This window comes from Cebus imitator, unplaced genomic scaffold (assembly GCF_001604975.1).
Source record: "Cebus imitator isolate Cc_AM_T3 unplaced genomic scaffold, Cebus_imitator-1.0 Scaffold45, whole genome shotgun sequence".
NCBI classification, from domain to species: domain Eukaryota; kingdom Metazoa; phylum Chordata; class Mammalia; order Primates; family Cebidae; genus Cebus; species Cebus imitator.
The window spans coordinates 7,743,340-7,753,890 of NW_016107360.1; the positions used below are offsets into that span (position 1 = coordinate 7,743,340).

The 10,551-nt window shown below is 43.1% G+C and overlaps 1 protein-coding gene and 1 non-coding gene across 2 annotated transcripts in view; one reads left to right on the forward strand and one right to left on the reverse strand.

Annotated features, from left to right (window-relative positions):
• The window catches only part of IGF2BP3 (insulin like growth factor 2 mRNA binding protein 3), a 159,762-nt gene that overhangs the window by 78,902 nt on the left and 70,309 nt on the right, over nt 1-10,551 (reverse strand). The window lies entirely within an intron of this gene.
• Nucleotides 5,711-5,783, forward strand: LOC119470973. The gene has a single exon (XR_005199958.1). It is a non-coding gene; the product is annotated as a small nucleolar RNA SNORD65 (small nucleolar RNA).

The following is a 10,551-nucleotide window of genomic DNA, read 5'->3' on the forward strand; positions in this document are numbered from 1 at the left end:
TTTTTTTTTTTTTTTTTTTTTTTTTTTTTTTTTTTTTTTTTTTTAAGACACTCAAACTTTCTGATCTATTCCTGGAAGCCAGTGCTGATCAATTTTTAACTTCTTCAGAACTGAGCCCTAAACAAAACATGAAACTAGGACTTCTATTGCAATGACTAAGGTACTACAGACGCTTACTTAGAATCAAATATCACCAAAGAAAGGCAGAAAAATCTGAGAAATGTTTCACCTAAAATATTACAAAAGTCTTTTAAAAATGATTAAAAAAAAAAAAAACCAACACCGACTATTGTCTGTAGACAGGCACAGTACACACCGTAGTTGAATAAATTGTGACACAGAAGGTAGAGCAGCGAGATCAAAATGAGCAAGAAACTGAGGCAAGAAGGAATGTTTCTGTTTTTACAAGTGAGTATTCATGAACCACCACTTTTAGGCCTTACTCTTCAATGTATTTAGTTCAAAAAACTGCTAAACATCTAAAACAAAACTAAAAGTTGAACAATCCAGTAAGCCTCATTAACAGCTCTTCCAGGAGGGTATTAATGACATAAAGGATAATGCACCCAGATTAAAATGCACAACACTGGTGTCACCTGCCACACACCCTAACCAATATAGCTAAGCTACATAAATTGTTTAAGGTAAGTGGTAAAGAAGAGACTGCTCTTCTCTACATTTGCAAATATTGCAAACTGACGGCCAATACTGCCCATAGCATGGCAGATGTGGCCAAAATGAGGGCAGAACCATCAGTCCCTTCCTCACTAACCCTGATGAACCAAGACTTCCTCCAAGCTTAGCTAAGCGTCAAATGAGAAAGGCAACGCGTTCTGCGAACATGTCAGAGTGCTGGATAGCACAAAGGCTGAGCTCAAGAAAAGGCTGATTCAGTAGGTAGTGCTGTCACAAACGGAAAACCATTTGGAGAAAAAATACAAGGAGAATTAACTAGCTCATCCCATATATATAAATATACCAGCAAAAATATACAGCTATTAATGATAGTTACCTCTGGATGGTAGGATTTTAAGTCCTTTTTTCTGTTCTCTGAAGTGAACACAGAAACTGTCTGTTTTGGAGACAGGGTCTTGCTGCTCTGTCACCCAGGCCACAGTACAGTGTCAAGTTCACAGCTCACTGCAGCCTCCATCTCTGGGGCTCAAGGGATCCTCCCACCTCAGCCTCCCAAGTAGCTGGGACTACAGATGTGGGCCACCACACCTGGCTATTTTTTTTTTTTTTTAAGAGATGGGGGTTCATCATGTTGCCCAGGCTGGTCTTGAACTCCTGGGCTCAAGAAATCCTCCCATCTTGGCCTCCCAAAGTGCTGAGATTACAGACTTGAGCCACTGTGCCTAGCCAAAAAAATTTCTAATTTAAAAAAAATTAAAGTGAACAGCATATAACTCCCAGTTGCTCTACAATGGCTACTGATCAATTTCTTAGGAGTTCCTAAAGGATATTTTGATACCTGACTTCCTTAGGGGACACTTGGCAAGTCTCATTAGCTTCCTTGGAATTAACCCGCCTTAGCTTCTGTGGTCAAAGAGAACTTACTGTCATCCAACTCAAGATGTCTTCTGTCTGCTGGAGTGGCATTCCGGAAGGACCCTTTCCATACAGAACGACAGCCTGTGCTATCGCCTCACCAATGATCACCCAAAATGGTCCTTCATGGTAGTACCAGGCAACGTAGTTAAATCAGACACCTCGTTCACAAAAGCCTCCCTCCCACATATACCTTGTAACATGTAAATCAATAATAAGTTATTATTAATAACTAAAAGGTAGTTCAGTTGTTATTGATAATCATCTCATGCCTAGGAAATACAGGCATGTGATCTTCCATTCATTGAACAAATGTCAAGGAAAGCTAAGATTCCACCCTGCAATAAGCACAATTTAGACCTATGAGTACTATGCTCAGTTCTGAAACCTACTCTAAGGGACTCGGAAACTGCCCCCAAAGGGAGACAAGCTGTGAGGGATCAGTGGAGGGGATTCTGGGAGGGACAGATGAGTGGTCTGGAGAGTTACTCAGACAGACGATGGACCATTTGAATGTGCTCTCTTCACACATTGGGAGAATTTTTATATTCCCAAAGGAACAAAACAAACATGGAAGTTGAAATCAACAGGCCCTTAAAAGATCATCTAGCCCAAGGGGGCCAAGCATGTTCACTTTGCATGCCAGCTGCAAACAACTGGTTGTGATTATCCACAGCCTGTGTGAGAAGGATTCTGTGGCCTAATCTAGGATCAGTGGGAAGAGTTTCTCCTTCAGAGTCCCTCCTGCTTCGAAAGGAAGGATGCCGAACAAGTAACATGGATTCCCAGCAGTGACCTTCACCTAATGGATTAGATACTTGAGGCCAGCCGAGTTATTAAGGAGTACACAAATCCATACATGTTTTCAAGTCTTTTTGACAAGGTGAATAAACAATAATTCCTATACATGTGTATACCGTAATCTTTCAGATGGGTGTCTGGGTTGTGTAATTAAAAAAAATAATAATAATCTGGCCGGGTGCGGTAGCTGACACCTGTAATCCCAGCACTTTGGCGGGCCAAGATGGGCAGATCACCTGAGGTCAGGAGTTCAAGATGAGCCTGGTCAACATGGTGAAACCCGGTCTCTACTAAAAAAAAAATACAAAAATTAGCTGGGCATGGTGGCATATGCCTGTAGTCCCAGCTAGTCAGGAGGCTGAGGCAGGGGAATCACTTGAACTCAGGAGGCGGAGGTTGCAGCAAGCCAAGATCGCACCACTGCACTCCAGCCCAGCAAAAAAAAAATTTAGCGTTACAGGTTTCTAAAGGTGATCTAGTTCACACACCAAGGTCTTTCAGCTACAGACACACCTGCACGACTTAAAAAATCTACTTCGCAAAAGGGTAAAGTTATTTATAATCAACAAGACTTTTTAAAATACCCACTTTGGGAGGCCAAGGTGAGCAGAATGCATGAGCCCAGGAGTTGGAGACCAGCTTTTACAACATGGTGAAACCATGTCTCTACAAAAAATACAAAATTTAGCCAGGTGTGCTGGAGCATGCCGTGCCTGTAGTCTCAGCTACTCAGGAAGCTGAGGTAGCAGGACTGCTTGAGCCTGGAAGGTTGATACTGCAGTGAGCTGTAATGGTGCCGTTGCACTTTAGCCTGGGTGACAGAGGGAGACCCCGTCTCTCCTGCCCCTACCCTCCCTAATAACAAACAACAATGACAAACCATGAGAGAAAAATAAAGCCAGGGAAAATAAGAGTTAAAATAAATTGATATACAGTTACTGGTGAAGTTGAAGTTAAATATTCTAAAAACATACAGTATAGGTGACCCTTAAACTCAGTAGCAGACAATACCAAGGCAAACAGTCAGTTGGTGAGAAATTATGCAGGCTCCATCATGCGCTACAAGGCTGTCTCTAGTAGCCAAGGGGAGCATATAAGCAAAGGTCCTCTCTTTAAACATTAATTAAACAGCAAGTCAGAATAAAATTCCTACCACACAGAAACAACACTGTGACCAAAGAAAAGTTTGCTTGTGTTTAGTAGAGCAAGAAAGAAATTAACATGATGAAGTCATGTCCTTTATGGGAAAGATATCACGTAGATTATCTGGAGTCAGAAATATTTGTTTAGCTGGCTAACTTCAAGTAGTGTTAAACAATACTGGAATACTGGAAGTGCACAGAACATGCTCAGAATTGATGGGCATCAAATCTGCTGAGAAAGGAGAACATGGAGTAATGATGGGTGTAAGCTCAGAGGAGCTTAGCATTAATCCACCCTAATGAGACTGGCATCTGGGGGCACAGCCTGCTCAATTTTACAGCCATAAGGAGCATCCCTCACTGATGCTTCTGACTTTTGTGTGACTCATTTTTTCAGCACTAAACATCTGGGGTTTTCCTTAAAAATTTTTTTTTAATAAGAAATTAAACTTCCCCCAAAATAGAAAGCAGATTATGATGATCAACTACTACTAGAAAACCTAACCAAAATAACCTGAACTACGTAAATAAGTAACCAAATCAAGACAAAACACCCGCAATATACTTTTGAAAACATCTGATCCCTGCTAGTGAAGGGCCGACACAGATGGCACCAAGATTTCCATCTGCCACCACCAAAAAATAAGAAATAACACAAAGAAACAAAAAATGAAAACACCTTTTAAGAACTTCAGTGATTTCTGCATCAATAAAACTAATGACCTGGGCCAGGTGCAGTGGTTGATGTCTGTAATCCCGGGACTTTGAGAGGCTGAGGGAGTGTGATATTGTGCTGTAGCTGGCCTAGAGTTAGAGCCTGAACAACATCATTTTATAAAAGAAAAAAGCTGTTTTTTAAAATAAGTTGTAACGGCTGTCCCATTCTCCTCACAATAACTGCTAGCCTTGGCTACTGTAAATAAAACTGCTAGTTTGCTTTGCAAACTAGCCACTATGTAAAGCTGCTTACCTTTTCTTAATCAGTAACTGCCAGAATTGCTAGCCTTTGCTTACCGGCTTGCCAGACTAAGCAGCCCAATCTAATGCCATCTTGGCCCCTGCGACTTGTAATAAGTAACTAAGGTCTGTGAGTTCCACCTTACCCAGATAATGTGTAAACAAATGTTTATCTTGACTTCTGTAAACCACTTAAGTAACAAACGGAATGACAAAAGTCCCCTGGCCCTTGGAATACCCGGGGCCGCCCAGGAGATGATTTACAGATCCACTAGCCCTCGGAATGTCTGAAGCCTTTTCATCCCCATCCCCGCTCCTCACCCCCACTCCCAAGTTGGTTTTTTTGGGTATAAAAAGTCTTGGCACCCTCCTTTCGACACCACAGGTTGGAGAGACGTGAGTCCTCTGTGGTCACCGGCATAATAAATGACCCTGCAATCTGGCATACTTTTGTCTTGGTGCTAACTTTCTACACTTGGTCCAGTATAACAGGAGGATAGCTTGAGCCCAGGAATTTGAGACCAGCCAGGGCCTGGGCAACATGGTGAAACCCCATCTCTACTAAAAATACAACAATTAGCTGGGCATGGTGGCGGGTGCCTGTAATCCCAGCTACTAAAGAGGCTGAGGCAGGAGAATTACTTGAACCCAGAAGGTGGAGGTTGCAGTGAGCTAAGACCACACCACTGCATTCCAGCCTGGGTGACAGAGCCAGACTCTGTCTCAAAAAAAGAAAAGAAACAGAGAGAAAAAAACAACAAAAATACAAACCTCAAAGACCTGGAACAACAAATTTTTATCCTATTCTCTTGTACTTATCCCCCCCACCCCGCCCCTACACAAAAAAATCGAGTTTTTTTTTTTTTTTTTTTTTAACCGAATAATCTATTACGGAATTGAAAAATTCCCAACCAATATACATTCAGTGATTAATACAGACCAGCAAGTCCACACCAGCCATTGTTCTGGGTCTTTGATAATAACAGAAGAGGACACAGCCCTACCCACCTTAGCTCTGTTGGAGGAAACAGACACAAGTAGGAAGACAAAATATAAAGTGATGGCTTGGGGGTGGGGGACAAAGAAGGGTGCACACCTATAGCCCCAGCACTTTGGGAGGCAAAGGAGGGAGGATGGCTATAGCTCAGGAGTTTGATGTAGCAGTGAGCTATGATCTCACCACTGTACTGGGCAAGAGGAGACCCTGACTTCTAAAATATGTGCTTACACACACACACACACACACACACCCCGAAGTCAAATAATGAAATCGCCCAAAATAGCTGGAATTACCGGCAGATTGTGTAGCAATAAACCTACGGTTTTCTGAAGAAAAAAAAATACATGAGCGAATGCAAGCCTACATGCCAAGTGCACCACAGTGTTAGGTATGGGAGAAATACAGGAGAGATGTTTAGTCCAGGTGTGGCAGTCATGACATCCAAATTCAGGGCCAAATAACTGGTGGGAATCAAGGAAGATGGAAAGGATCCAGAACAAAATTGACTGTTGGGAAAAAAGGGGAAAAAACGCAGCAGCAAATGTATTCTTGGCAAAGAAAACATATGCAAAAAGCCCGGAAGCTAAGAGAGGGGTGGGGTTAGGACGGAAAGTACTGCACAGTACTGGAGCACACAGCATGAGAATTTCAGCCAAAGGATAAATGCCTCCAATAAAAGTTATTTCACAGTGCAGCAGGACGAGGTACTAGTCTTATTTGCTGGTTCTCACCTTGTCCCTAAAAGGACTTTTTTTTGTTAATTCCATTTTCACAGATGGGAAAGCGACCCTATATGGTAGTCACCTTTATCCAAAGTCTCATAGCCAGTAAGAAGCTGGCCTCAAACTCCCCACCCAGTCTTTCCATTCAACCATTCTGGGACTTGCCTGAGGTTCAGACCCAGAAACCCCATACCTCTGCCTTGTATTTTAATGAAAAGTATGTCCTAGGTTTACATGGAGAATAACCAAGACCTCAGAAACATTTAGTGAAAATCAGAGCTAGGACGAATCTGTTTTTTGTGAGCCCAGAAAAGCGGACTTGGGCAAGAGATCAATGTTGTCTTGTGCAGCAGATTCCCCTCCAGTACATAGTAAGCACTCTGATAAATTGAAAAACGCTTCTAAGGAGAAGCAGAATCAAGGACAGGGAAGGAGCTCAGCTCCACAGCTCAGGGAGGGGTGACAGAATGGCCTAAGGCCCAGGACAGCACCGTGTTGTCAACTGCCAGGGTCTAGCATGAGATGAATAGCCATGAACTAGGAGCTATGAACTAGGTCTTGGCTCTGATGCTGAACTGCGGCTGTCTCCTCTCAGGTCTCAAAGGCACCAGCTACTAACTGGCCTTATAACAACACATGCCTCCTTCTATGTTGTTACCTCATCATAGGAATGTTGCATCCTCCATGTGAAAAGACAAAATGTTTTCTGCACAGAAATCCCTTTAGGTACTGAAGAACTTTATCTTAATGTATTTTCCCACTGAGCAGAGTCCCCACTCTCAAGGTTGTGGTCCTACTACCATTGATTTGACACCTGAGTGCTGACTACACTAATGGTAAATTGAATAATGGTCCCAAATATATCTACCTCCTAATGCTTAAAACCTACGAATGTTACCTTATATGGCAAAAGGGACTTCAAAGGTGTATATTAAGTATCTTGAGGTGGAGAGATTGTATGGGATTACCTAAGTGAGCCTGATGCAATCATGGAGACTTACAAAAGGGGTGAGAGAAGAGGGAAAGTCAGAGAGAAGGCAACGTAAGGACAGAACGAGGCTGAAGTGGCACACTTTGAAACAGGAAACCGGCCGGGCGCGGTGGCTCAAGCCTGTAATCCCAGCACTTTGGGAGGCCGAGGCGGGTGGATCACAAGGTCAAGAGATCAAGACCATACTGGTCAACATGGTGAAACCCCGTCTCTACTAAAAATACAAAAAATTAGCTGGGCATGGTGGTGCGTGCCTGTAATCCCAGCTACTCAGGAGGCTGAGGCAGGAGAATTGCCTGAACCCAGTAGGCAGAGGTTGTGGTGAGCCGAGATTGCGCCATTGCACTCCAGCCTGGTTAACAAGAGCGAAACTCCGTCTCAGAAAGAAAAAAGAAAGAGGAAACCACGAAAGCCTAGGACTACAGCCAGCCAGCCACCAGAACCTGGGAAAGGCAAGCAAATGAACTCTTCCCTAAGACTTCCAGAAGGAGCCAGTCCTCATGACAATCTTGACTTTAACCCGCAGAGACTGATTTCAGACTCCTGGCCTCTAGAACAAAAATTTCTGTGGCTTTAAACCACCAAGTTTGTGGTTAATTTGTTATAGCAGCATAGGAAACTAGCATACTTATTCTGATTTTATGTTAGCATATGAATTTTCTGTACCACCAGCCATCCTTGAATTGCTCTAAAATAATCTACCTCTCCCCCACTCAAAGAAAGTGAAGCAATATTGATGGGTAAAACAAAAGCAGAATGTTGACTATCATTAAGGCCAGGGAGATGGAGGTTCAGGATACTATTTTCTCAATGTGTGTACATTTGAAAACTCCCAAAATACAGGGCTTAAAAAGTCACTTTAAAATTCATACACCATCTCCCACTGAGCCATATGAGCCAGTTTTTTTCCCCCCAAACATTAGAACAAGTTTTATCTTTAGTTCAACGCCACAGCAGGTCCTTGGCTAATGGATAAGGGATGCATGGTACAAAAAGTTTGCATCTTTAAACATGTTCTCAGTATATCTAAGAGGTACACAGGAGCTGAGCAACTAAAGAAATGTTTTTGTTTCCCATATCCTATTTCTCCAGTATAGTAAATAATGCAGTAAAACAACGTGCAAAAGTTCTCCCAAGTATTATATTGCTTTTTGCTAATCACATATAGGCAAATCCATCTAAGATGATCTGATTTCTAATGCAACTCAACTCTGTGAAGTCTGAAACAAAATATTAGGTTGGTTCACAGGTAACTGCGGTTTTTGCCATTAAAAGTACTATCTCTGAGCTCTGTAATAACCAGGTGGTTTTGAACTTGGAGAGCCACAGCTGACCTTGTCCTGGTCCTCCAGGGTAACATTTTGAGGACACTAGTGTCTGAGGTTCTTCATAGCCTAAGTACTGTCTCTGCCACACCAACATTACAACCAAAAGGGGCCATTCTGACCGAGGTTAATCCAGCCGCAGAAAGCAGGGCACGTGATAAAATCACATCCTTCAATCTGGCTGTACTTGTTAAACCCACTGAAAATTAAGAAATACCTAGATGCCCAAGAATTTCCATTTCACACGAGGACAACTTCAAAAGCCACCTCATGACTGTGTGCATGGATCCAACCATAAATAACTACACAAGCACACACCAAAGCCAGTCATATGCACTGCAGCGTAATGACTATGTGTGAGATGAGTCAGCTGGAAGAGCAGAGGTATTTAAGATGCTGTTAAAACTCTTTTTTTTTTTGGAGATGAAGTCTCACTCTGTCACCAAGGCTGGAGTGCAGTGGCACAATGTTGGCTCACTGCAGTCTCCGCCTCTTGGGTTCAAGTAATTCACATGCCTCAGCCTCCAGAGTAGGTGGGATTACAGGCATGTGCCAACACAGTTTGAAGAGAAACTTGGGTCACTAAATCTAAGAATCAGCATGTCAGTATGTTCAGCTCTCTTATTAATTCTCCGTTTTAAACTTTTAACTTCCCTATAGTTTCAGTAAACAATCTTTTCCACCAGTTCTATTCAGTTCATATCTGTTCCCCAGGTCCCCTGCTCAGATCTGACTCATCCCAGTCACCTGCTCTGGTCACCTGCTCTGACCTTTCCTGTAACTGTCCATCCCGCCAAACTACCTACCATGCAATCCGGCTCATACCCCTGCTCTCTTTTAAATAGCCAGTTGGAATTAGCTTAGACTGTGTGGTCTAACCATAGCCAATAGAGCAATGACACAGCACTAGGGTCTACCTGCATCAGGAATAAAAAATCCTTCCTCTCCCTTGTCCAGGTGTGGGCTCACCATTGCTCCACCTGTGAGACACACCCTTCTATAGGAGTAAATTGCTGCCGGGCACAGTGGCTCACTCCTATAATCCCAACACTTTGGGAGGCTGAGGTGGGTGGATGACCTGAGGTCAGGAGTTCGAGACCAGCCTGATCAACATGAAGAAACCTCATCTCTACTAAAAATACACAATTAGCCAGGTGTAGTGGTACATGTCTGTAATCCCAACTACTTGGGAGGCTGACACAAACCTAGGAGGCGAAGGCTGCAATGAACAGAGATCACGCCATTGCACTCCAGCCTGAGCAACAAGAGCAAAACTCTGTCCAAAAAAAAAAAAAAAAAAATAGTAGTAAATTGATTGCCTTGCTGAGGAAACTTATATTTGAGTGCTACTTCTTTTGCGGCACCAAATATTTACTTTTAACAACACCCGGCTACTTTTTGTCTTTTCAATAGACAGAGATTTCACCATGTTACCCAGGCTAGTCTCAAACTCCTGACCTTAAGTGACCTGCCCACCTCAGCCTCCCAAAGTGTTGGGATTACAGGTGTGAGCCACGACACCCAGCCCAAAACCCTGATTATTAAACCACGATTGAAGAAATGGTCTCCATTTAAAAACTAATTTTTCTGCTGATACAGAATAACCAAAAGTAAAGACACCAATCGTATTTAAGATTCAGTCACTGCGGCCCAACAGCAGGACCCCTTCCCAGCAGTACTTGCCTTTACACAAAACCACCAGAGACACAGTTGCAGGTTCCCTGTGAGGGAGTTCCCCATTAACATTACTAGTATGAACTGCCAGGAGTCTGATAATCCAGGACCCTTCCTGCCTTGTTACAGGAATTGTCTTTCATCATTCAAAGTCACAGTATGAAAGCTACAGCAGGGACTGGGCGCAGTGGCTTATGCCTGTAATCCCAGCACTTTAGGAGGCCAAGGTGGGTGGATCACAAGGTCAAGAGATCGAGACCATCCTGGACAACATGGTGAAACCCTGTCTCTAATAAAAATACAAAAAATTAGCTGGGCATGGTGGCGCGTGCCTGTAATCCCAGCTACTCAGGAGGCTGAGGCAGGAGAATTACCTGAAACCAGGAGG